Below are 12,036 nucleotides of genomic sequence, written 5' to 3'. Positions count from 1 at the left end.
CTTTTTGATGTACAGAAAGACAATCCTTCAGAAACCTCGGCACACTCTGAGGAAAATATGCGAACTGTCCTTGCAGATTATGTATCTTTAGAACTTCTTGCAGACGTAATTTCACGAGCGTATAAACAAGGCTCATTTGTCACCGACAAAAATCCTCCTATTTCGAATTTTTAGTTTCCTTGAAATAAAACGAGATAGAGTGTTCTACAGAAAGATTTTTGTAAAGAAGTACGGTAGTCTAGCAAAATGCTCATAGATATTACCAAGGCTGCCACGAAAACTTATAAACTGACGGAGTATAGAACACACAATGCCAAAGCTACTTCAAAGAGATTGACAGCGTCTGCGAAGTAGATTCACCTAGCACATTCACCAACCTCCAATTGTCTGGAGAACAACAGTGCGTTGCAAATTCTCCTGGCGCCTATGATAATGCCGCAACTTCTTCAGCACAGCCAACATGTACTCCGGCCTAGGAATAAGTGGCCGTCCAGGCGATACATATTAGGGACTATTCATTCCTTCTTGGGAACATAAGAAGCTTATTAAACAGGCTTGATACCTTATCATGTTTGATGGACACGTGCGTAGCTGATATCGCCGCTTTAACTGAGACTTGGTTGCCAAATAAAGAAACGTTTCGGAAATGTTTTCTTCTGGAAATAAATGGGCAGTGTACAGAAGTTTGCTTGTAGAACGATCATTGATTTTTTGTTCCAGACAGGCAGTGCTGCATCCTACTAAAAAGCACATTTCTTTCATCGCTTTTACATGCTGTACCACTAACCTTAGCTATTATCTCTGCACATGATATCTTGCAAATGGACGCCGTTTTAATCACTTGGGCAGGCATTTCTTAACTCCTTCAAGTAGCAAAAATTTCTTCCGCAGCTGCTCTCGATGGTTTGGCTACAAGTTACTGAAAAGCTCCCATACTTACTCATCAAGAATACTGCCCTATATCATTTCGCGCTCATTGCAAGCGCTACGTTGCGCAACGACTGGAAGGTGGGAAGGTGGTTCCAGTGCACAAAATTAGCCACGTTCATAGCACCGACGACTACAGAGCAATGTCATTAACATCAGTTCCATGCAAGTTGCTTGAACACATAGTATATACCAGCCTATTCCCTCGTCTTCAATCTGCTTCTTCACTCCTAATAAGCACGGTTTTCGCACTATTCCTGCGAAACTCAACTGCTCACTTTTACTAACGATTCGTTTTTCATTTTGGATACTTCATCGCTTGCGGATTGCGTTTTTATCGATTTTTCAAACACATTTGATACTGTGTCTCATCAATTACCGGTTTTTAAGCTTATAAAACTAATTCTTGATACTGATCTTATGAAATGGATTCAGTGTTTTTGCAAGACCGTACCCGAAACCTTGTAGTTAATGACTGTGACAAACGTGTATGTCCTCTAATATACGGGATTCCTCGAGGAGCTCTGCTAGGTCCTCTGCTTTTCGTAATTTACAATAACGACATCTCAGATTGCACTGACTCAGAAAGTACACAATATGGTGCTGATTGTGTATTACACCGACAAGTATCTCAAACTTCTGAGAGTCACTCTTTAAACAGATCATGATAACATCTCTACTTAGTGCCACACCCGGTCTATGAAACTTGATCTTACTAAGTGCAAAGCAATGAGAATAATTGGTACAATCAGCGAGTCTTCAGCAACGTATTTCCTTGATAACTCTCTTTTTCCTTCTGTCTTTCGTTATAAGTATCGTGCGTCCCTAAACCTACAACTATATGTCACTTATCCTTGCGAAACTAGAGTATGCCTATTTTTTTGGAGATCCCTATGCCAAATCACTTATACAAGCCCTTGAATCTATCTAAAATCAATCTGTTTATTCTATACTTTGTAACTAGCCTCTTTAAGCTAGTGTAACACTTATCAAGAACACATTGAATCGTCTTGAACTTTCCTTAAGTGATCGTATTTCTTGTTTTTGTCTTGTTCGGAAAATATGTTTCACCTATGTAAGCCCGAAATAATTTTTTCCGTAATCCTGCGTATTTTTCGTGCCGCAGGGACCAGCTTTTAAAAGTTGGCGTTCGAAGCCGGTGCAGATATCTTTATTATTGCGAAAGCATTAACAAGCTATGTCGACGCGGTCGTGTCCGCAAAACGTGTCCGCAGCACTTGTGAGTTCACTTAGAAGAGGTAGCGCCAAACGAATAGTTCTAATCGAAAGAAGTTGAGCTGAGGTTGATGTCTAAAAAAGAGTTAGGTCGATAAGTTGAGTATTTAAGTAAATACTGCCAATAATGTCCAAAAATTTGGTGGAGCCACAGCAACATGTGACGCAAATTTGAGAAACCAGAAGTGTGGGCGCTGCCAGCGCTTGGCGCAAAATTTGGAAACTAAGCCTCTCACCGAGATTGAAAACTCATAATGGGCAATTGGTAAAGCTAGAATAAGACAATTAATTACGGTAATTGGGAAACTGAATGAATTTACATCAGTGCTTAATCGAGTAAATGTCAGGAGAAGGGACCAGTGAAGCAAAGAGAGGCGACGAGTGAAGCAAAGATAGGCAAAAGAGAGACGAGGAGGCGTCAATGCTTTCGAATTCCTCAAATGCGGGTTACCGCGGTGAACTCAAACTTTTTTGTGATTCATTTGTTCCAAACACCAGCACGAACAGGAACCACCTTCCGTCCTTCGTTGTGTCCCCCACAGCACCCGACTCTTTTAAGTCTGCTGCATAAAATAATCATCACTAATCTGTCTACTACACATATATTTTTTTCTGTCACCCACTGCTCTCTGTAATGCCGATCGATCCTGAGTGCAAATATGTGAAAAGAAACAGCTACACCTAGCGCAGAGTGGAGCGCGCTCCCGTCGTGGGCTGATACCTTGTTGTAGAGTCCTCACCTACTGCACCCACCCCCGCCGTCTCTTCTGACAAACTTTCAACGACAACGTCTCTCAAGCCTCCAAAATATAAGCCACAAGAATGACATTTTGATCCTTGTCGTCACAAAATTTTTAGAAAAACCTGAGCCATGTGCAATTTGTATTCAAAGAAGACTGATTGTTTACAGCTACATCTTACTTTGTTAATTAATCAGATGTCTCTTCTCTAAACCTGGCGCAAATCTGTAGTTAAATTTTTGTATTAACCCCGATAGTTCTGACAGCAAACAGTGCTCTTTTAATGCCTGCAAACTGTCTCTTTCTGAACCTCCACCTGGCATTTTATAAGCAACTGCCGCCCTTCACAACACCTCTTTTTTCATGAACTTCTACGGATGCCCTTACTTTGCTGTATGCTACACTTTCTGTGTAAGCCGAAATTAAATCGTAACAGAGAGTCAATGTTAGTTAATAACGGTGATTATTTTGTTCAGCAAGCAGTCCAAAAGCCGAAAGGCCTAGCCAAAAAGAAAAGCGTTCTCGGTATAGTTGCCCTTGTCACAATTCCGCGCGGTGCAAGCTTCTGCGGAACCGAACGACTGACCTATAAACTTTTTGTGAGGCACTAGTACAATTTCGCACGTTTTGCCTGAAGGTGCCCGGAATGTTTCCGGCTGGATAGGAAAATTACACAATATACCAGGTGCAATCTTATGGCCTCACGACACCAGTCCTAATATCTTGAATTGGTTTCCATACCACCTGGGTGAAACGAGGTGTGTGCTCGATGAAGTCGCCGCGGTCAAATTCGAACTGAGCCACTTCGCTGTACCACTCGTCTGCCAGACTATTTCCTATTAGAGTTGAAGCCGATACTTATTTTGTTGCTAACAGTGGCGATTGTGTGCTCGATAATGATGAAAGTGAAAGACTATACAGAAGTACGAACAAACACACTCGATGTGTAACAGCAAAAATAGATGACTTATAAAACCGAAGGCGGCGAAAAACGTAAGTGATTTAGGGTGTAATCTGTAATCGAGAAATCTAAGGAGGATGCTGAATCAATTGAGGAACACATTAAGCAAGAAACCTTCACTGACAAGCTGGGCATAAAATTGAAATCGTTCGGAAGAATTCACAAGATAGGTCATCCGAAGAGCAAAACACCACGTCCAGTCATAGTTTGGCTCTTCAATTCCGCAGAGGAAACGGGTATTATGTCAAGCTGTTTCAAAGTAAAAGGTTCTGACATTTCTATATCTTAAGATTTTTCAAAAAGGGTACGAGAATTATGCCCCAAGATATGGCGCTCATTGGAACGAGGTAGAGCGGCTGGGACGAAGTTGTCGCTCTCCTGTGACAAGCTAAAGGTAAATAGCAAGGTATTCATTTCGGACGAAACAAAACAAACCAGGTTTGAAATAACAAGAAGGGCTGATGATGCAAGGCACAGTCAGCCAATTTCAAATCCAGGAGCAGCAAGCTCGAGCAGCAATCATATATGACAAACCAAGCCAAAGCGAAAACGCTAAGAATCTTGTAATTTAATGCTAGAAGTATAGCAAATAAATTAGATCACCTGGAACAGCTATTTCTGGGGCACCATCCTCACATTATAATTATAATGAAAACATGGTTACAAGCAGAGGTATGCGATTCCGAAGTTCTCCCATCAACTTATAAATTGCTACGTGAACACAAGGATTACAAGGGACTGGTGTAGCTATAGCTATTAAAAATAACAAAATATTCATTCGCGAAGGATACTGATGTCCAGAAAAGTGTGTGGTTCAAATTAACATATGCCGGCAAATGTATATTACTAGGAGGCGTGTATACACTCCCAAACGCCCCTCCAGATTACCTTGAAAACGATTACCAGTCCTAGCACACTAATTCATGATGTAAGCTTATTTTATCGGCGGACTTTAGTCTGCCACGGATAAGTTGGCCGCACTTTTCACATGACGGCGATAATTGCCAAAGCCCAGAATCACATATATGTACTGCATTCGGTTTTTCCTTATATCAGCTGGTTACCGATAACTCCCGAGTTCTGTCTTCTCCCTCTTGAGTTATTGATTTAATTTTGTTAGCAATACACTTCCAGGGTGTTCAGTGCGTCTCGAAGACGGCACATCTGAACAAAAATTTCTAGTACTTCAAGCCCCATATCAGTCAATTGCAAAAAGAAGAAAATACCGCTGATCTTTGTCAAGCACTGTGAGCATGCAGATGGCCCTGCAATTTTAAATGCACTTGAGTACAGCTTTGCCGATTTCAGTGCATTGACGGATGTGCGTGAACTGTGGCGCTGTTTCAAAAATGCTGTACATACTTGCGAAAAGAGATGCGTTTCGCTCCAAAAAAAACATAAACAGGGAGTACCCGTGGATAACGTGCGAAATATTTCAACTTAAAATAAAAACAAAACGACGGCGAAGACAAAGAAAACACGAACTACTTTGCAAACCTTCTTAACTGTTTACAGAGTTACAGAGTAAAGCCCGAGATGCAAAAACTCGATACTTTGATTTGACGCTGCCTTCCTTGATGGCCCACAACACTCAGAAGTTTTAGCGGTACTTATCTGACAAGCAGTCAACTGGTTTCATCATTACAGACTGCAGTGACACCATAAGTAAACCTGATAATACTGCAAATGAATTGAGTAGGTTTCTTCAGTCTTTTTTCAAAAGAATAGCCTCTCGCTCTTCTCTGCCCGCGCACACAATCAAGGGACCCATGACAGAACTAACCATTTGTGAAGCTGGAATCTTTTCTCTTCCACAAAAACTTGATACAAAAATTTCCGCGTCCTGATTCCTTCTCACACACATTTTTAGCCCGATACCAAGGATGGGTGTCTAAATACCTTCATATAACCTACACAAGATCCTTACAAGTGCTCGTTATCACAGATGACTGGCGCTGTGACAAAATAGTGCCTATACTCAACTCGTGTTCTAAAACTGAAATGAATAACTATCGTCCGATATTGCTAACACGCACAAGCTGCAAAGTGGTGGAGAAGATTATTTTTAAAGCCATAATCTCATATCTAGAAAATAATAACCTCGTTTACGAAAACTAACATGGCTCCAGGACAGGGCTTTCAACAGTAACGCAGCTTGCTGAAAGTACTCATGACATCGCTAACAAAATAATGAAGGCAACCATGTAGATGCTATATACTTAGGTTCCTTTAAAGCGTTTGATGTTTTTCCTCACGATGACGTTACGACAAAAATATTATCTTTTGGCATTGATTGAAACATTTTGTCGTGGATTTCCTGCTGTTTACAGAACAGATAACAATATGCTGAAATAGGTTGCTACGTTTTGCAGAACCTGGATGTGTATTCCTGTGTATCGCAGGAACCAGTGCTAGCGCCTCTTTTATTTCTCATTCACATCAATGATATTCATTCTTGTGTTAGTTCATCGATCCAGCTTCGCCTTTTTGCAGGCGATTATGTCTTATACATAGCTGTAAAAAAGTGAATGGTCTTAACAATTCTCTATAATAAATCCACGTTTTACGCACGATATGGGGAATGAACCTTAACGCGCATAAGACGAAAAGCATCACAGTTTTACATACACGCTTGGTGACACACACGTTAAAAATATGATCAGGTGAAGTATCTGGGACTCACCCTAATATTCAATTTGCGTTGAGAGCCCTACATTAAACCCATTTGTTCTAAAGCTGAACGCAAATTAAATTATTAAAGGAGAAAGCTGCGTAACATGCCGGCCCATATAAACCTCAGTGCCTAGAAAACTCTCATCACACCTATCCTATATATTAAAGTTTTCGTTGCAACTTCTTCACGGCCAGTAAAAAATAACAAATTTACAATACTTACACTTTCGTTTCAAACACTCGTCTAGAACTAAACATAGTAAAACAGTTCGTCAAGCAGTCAGCCGTGTAAAGATCCACAAGTTGCCCTTGTTTTCAAATGTTATATCCTACTGAAATAAATTACCTGAAGATGCGCTGAAGTGTACGTTCGTAAAATTTATTGTTAACTATATTGAAAGAATGGATTTTTCTTTTTAATTGTCATATTCTTTTTGTGTTTTATCAGAAAACATCTGTGTATTTTTGTTTTTTTATTTTTATTCTGTTTCACCACATTGATGCATTGTAAACACTCTTGCATGGGCCCAAAAGGTGCCTGCAGTAAGTTTAAATAAACAAAATGATATAAATATGTGTGAAAAAAACAAAGAGGCAAAACATTGAACAGCACGACCTGGTATAAAAACCGGAAACACGGTGCCGTAACGAAAAGTCTTTGACAAGTTTTAGACACAAAAAGCAGGTATCATTAAAACACACAATATAACCTAGAAAAATAATCATTTTGAGAATATATCTTTCATTACCAGTATTTTATTTTCAAGATCTCTTCATAGGGTAGCACTGCTGCCTCCAATATTCGGAAATGAAATCAAATTTATTAGAATGCTCGCAGTGTTTTGTTTGCACTACATGAGCCGCTACGGCAGTATCTCTTCTAAGGTACGAGTGGCTTGCATGTTGTATCATGATGTGTCATCATTCATCTTTCTGTGCTATGATATTGCAATAGTTATTGCTTCATGTTTTGGTTCCAATGCAAAGCACAAGACTAACGCGAAGACCCGAGTAATGCTACCATCTTTTGACACGTTGGGGACAGGAGTTGTTCATGTATATTTTCTACACTCTTAGATAACAATATGATCAGCGACATCTTAAAATAACAGTTACAACAGTTGCAGACTATGCTCATGGTGGGCGCAGCAGATAAAGTTATTCGACCATTACTTTGTGTAACAAAATGAAGTTGTATAAGAAAGGTCGCAAATTGTTCATGAAAAGTGGCTTCAGCACCAACTAAACCAGTTGATACTTGTCTGTGTGGTAACCAAGCTCATCAGCAAGCGGAAAAATGAGCGCAAAACATGTCTGCACCGGTTGCATTCAGCAGCAGTCGTCACTTATAGCACAGCAAAAGATAATTATCTATAATTTTTAAGCTAGTAACCTCCACGCATGACTAACATTGTGCATATCACTTATCAAAGTGCAGACTGCCACATAGAAGCGTCCAATCATTTTTCGTTCTTCAGCAATTATACGCAAAATTTAAACCTACCGTGCGACGCTTTTTAGGCCTGAAAGACTTAGTTCAAGTTTTAAAGTTGACTAATGAACATTTGAATGAGAATTTAATTCGAGATTACCACTTCCCGTCTCATTGCCATCAGAGAGATGGATGTTCTCTCTGTACATGGTGTTTTCTGTCTCCTGATATTCTTCTGTCCGTACTATGTGCTCGTCCCATGCTTGTGCGTAGCGATTCAGCTGCAAGTATAAAAAGGACCGTCTGCTGCATCATTTTGCAGTGAACTGGTTAATATTCTCACACACAAAATATCAAAGCTGGCAGTAACTCACTGACCAGAATAATACTGCACTGTGTACGACGAAGGAGTGTACTACTCTTAGCTAGCAGCAGAAAAGTTACTGAGGACAGGTCATAAGCAGCTCATAAGGTAGCTTCTGCCTGTTGTTTACATTTACAGTAATTTGTTTACGTGAAGCACCAAGTAAGTGAATAAAACATAACTCCACAGATTCGTGATATGACATCAGCATTGCGGTGATGCTAAGCGAATACGATGGATCACTTGACAGAATAAGGGGACTGGTATCTGAGTGGCTGATATTTAATTGCTATGGTATCGCAGAGATGTTGAAAAGCTTAAGGCTATATGAAAGCTGCGTCACAACAAGGCAGACTTTGTCCATGAAAACATCTTCTGTAATGCGTTTGTCTAAGCGGCCTGTTAACACCAGACGAACTGCGTGCTTCTCCGAGGTTGTGCAACGAAACGGCGTGCCACCTAACTGTTACTCTTAAAGCGTGATAATGGCATGCGACTGATATTTGTGGGGAGGATAGGCTGCACAAGGACCTTGAAAATGCTCGTGGGAGGACTCGAGTGGCGGCGCTGCTGGAATGCAGTCATGCTGTTCATGAATGAAAGAGAAGCGCCTTCCCTCGTTGGGCAGCGACGGTGAACCGGGACCAGTCTGAGATGGAAGCGATATTTGGCTTGAGCGATTGCTAGAGCTGCAGCCCTGCTACATTTACCGCGTCGGACAGGTCACGGTGACTCTCTTCTATGCGATCCACTGAAGCTTTCGCTTTGTAGCGATCACAAGGTTGCTCAAGGACAACGGATGTTAACATAGGAGCACACTCGTGACAGACTTTTAAGAGCGTTAGCAATTACTACTCGCATTAGAACCTTCCGTGTCGTTCCGAGATTTCAAGATGGCGTCTGGAAATCGCAGGTCACCAAAATGTGACCCTCCATATCCTGACCCCGCACGCGCTGTCGTCGGGCCAGCACGGCGGCCGGTTATCCCCTATGATAGTGTTCCAATATAAAACCTTATGCTGGTGTTCAACATGTCATGTTCAAGGCATGGAAGGTTGTCGGCTTTCTATCGCGGCACAGAAATATTTTACCGGAACAGGTCAAACTTCTCTTAAATAATTTCTTATTCTGCCCAAACAAATTACTGTACAGTAGTGTGGGCAACGACACCTACTAACTTAAATAAGATATTCGTACTTGAAAAAAAATTCCTTCTTATAATCTATGACTTACCCAAAGGACACAAAACTCAGGATTTGATAATTAACTTCGACATCGTTTCGACAGAGACATCAACGAAGACAAATGTCTGAGGTGCGGCGACATCCCAACCCTAATCCATATCACATGGACATGTCCCCAAAAACTCCGCCATCTAAAGCCGCGTAATGCGACCCTGGAGCTGTGAGAGGTTAAGCTGACCAGCGCTCGCCTCAACGACCAGGCAGCGCTCCTTCTCATTGCCAGAAGGTGGACAGAAACATCTGGAGTTCTGAACTGAAGGCCCACCCACAACCACAAGCATTCCAGTAGCACCCTTTTCAAAAAACGTTTACTCATGTTCACTCACTCACTCACTCACTCACTCACTGAAGTCAAGCGGATGATCATTGCAAAAGCCTACTCGAGGAGCTCCGGGCGGAAGGTAGAGAGAGTGGAGTCTTCTGCTTCCACAGCGGCGGCGGTGACTGATTATGCACGTAGGGGCATGACTGCAAACAAAGCAGGAGCGAGGAAGATGTGCGCAGAATCCTGATCGCTTGTAGCCACCGCGGCACATTCATTTCTTTTGCTTTCAAATGCATCTTCTTTTCATTTCCATTTTTTTGCGAAGAGCAAGCACTTACCAGCTGTCTTCGAGGACCGTGATTTCAAAAGCAGAAACTTTGGAAAATAAATAACTGGTACTCATTGTGCACCTCTTAGGTGCTGTTAGCGCAGTCCAAATATCTGTGTCGCATTAATTTATTCTTAGCGGCCACGTTTCGACGGAAGTAAAACGCTAAATACACCCAGGGGCTAGCCGATAATTCGTGGGGACCTTCTTCATCTTTTGGCTTTCGCTCAGCCAATCGACAAAGCGGCACTATACCAAACTTGGACTAGAGGTTCAAGGCTGCGCGGAGTATGCCGCAATCCACGCACTCCATGTTGGCATTTCTTTTCATAGCGATAATATCCTTGCTTCAAGGCACTGGATAAATTCAAAGCTGTTCGCCGTGGACGCCGCATCCTGGTTTTAGTGTAATCTTTAGAATCTTACTCGACGACGTAAGGATATTGTCAACAGATATGCAGCCGAGATTATTCGGATGCACGAACCTTTTAAACTAAGACTGCTCAGTTCGTAAAATTACGTTAAAGGTGACAAGGTCCCGTTCAAGGCCCACGAACGCCATGTGAGATGGGGCTTTTTCTGTCCACATGTTTCCTTGCCTCTTTAAATTCTGCATATGTATTCTAATAATTTCTTCAGATGCTATTCGTATGGAGCCCGTCATGGCGAGGCGCACTGCTCCACGCTATAGTGCTGCGATGCTTGTAACTTTAGCTCCGTACGGCCGCCCTTACATTCGAGGCGCACGCTCATGCCCGTGACCTGAATTTGCAGCGCTCACTTGCACCGGGAAGGGCGTTTAGGCCGCGGCGCCCTTTTAAGAGCAAACGACGCGCCTAGCCGCGTCTTCGTCGCTAGATAAACGCGGCGCATGCGCAGAGAGCAGTGGGGTTGAGATCAATACATTCTCATCTCTGGAATGTTTTCAAGCCGCCAATCCTCCGACAGTTTATTATTTATCTCTACCGCATATGTTTTCGCATCAGCTACGGTATCCTTTGTTTGAAATCGTAGCGCTATCATTAGCTGGCTACAGAACTGCGGACAAAGATTTGCTAAAGCCTATACATGGCTATTCCCCCTGGAACACCTGGCGTTGGGTTTTTATTTAACGGCGGACAAAAGTCATGGATATTTCATATATCTACGTAGCGGTAGGTACAAAGCGTAAACACCACTGATAAATAACTAACTCAGAAGAAAAAAAGTCTGTAAATACATATTCGGACATTATCTTATCGACCTCACGCCATCCCAGCTGGGAAGCCATGGTGGAAAGTTGTAAAGGAGCTGCTCCATTTTACGCGGCAATAGGGAGCACAATTACCCTTGCAAACGGTCTAGGCTTCTGTGATAGAAGCTGGAATTACACGCCTGGAGTGTTTTGCAATATGCAATGGGCCGTAACGCCAGGTGCGCCACTAAAGCATTACCGGGACGGCAAAGAATACAGGACCGGTGTTGTTGAGCGAGTGAAAACTCAGACAAACAAACGGGGAGGATATAAATTTTCCATGTTGGCAAGAGCTACGGTTTGCAGTTTCTTCCTGGTTGCGAAATTTTTTGTCTTGAAGGTGTTATCTTTGCCGAGAATTAATGTTCAAAAATTACATAGAGTATTTTCTACGTTTATTTGGGCATCAACATGGGAGCGCACCAGACGGATGCAATCTGTTCCAAAGGGTGCGTAACTGAGGGCTGGAAATGTTGCATTTATTTTTCAAGCAGATTGTATTCAGATTTTTTTCCGGGACCAAAGGGAGGTCTTTCTTTCAATGGTGATCCAGGTGCGATAGCATGGTTCATTGCCTTATTATGAAGTCTCGTCAACGTCTCCAGGCCCAATGGCTTTAAGTACTTTTCTCT

This window comes from Amblyomma americanum, chromosome 1 (genome assembly GCF_052857255.1).
Source record: "Amblyomma americanum isolate KBUSLIRL-KWMA chromosome 1, ASM5285725v1, whole genome shotgun sequence".
In the NCBI taxonomy this organism is placed as follows: domain Eukaryota; kingdom Metazoa; phylum Arthropoda; class Arachnida; order Ixodida; family Ixodidae; genus Amblyomma; species Amblyomma americanum.
The sequence above is the reverse complement of the archived record's forward strand: the minus strand, read 5'-3'. Positions refer to the sequence as shown.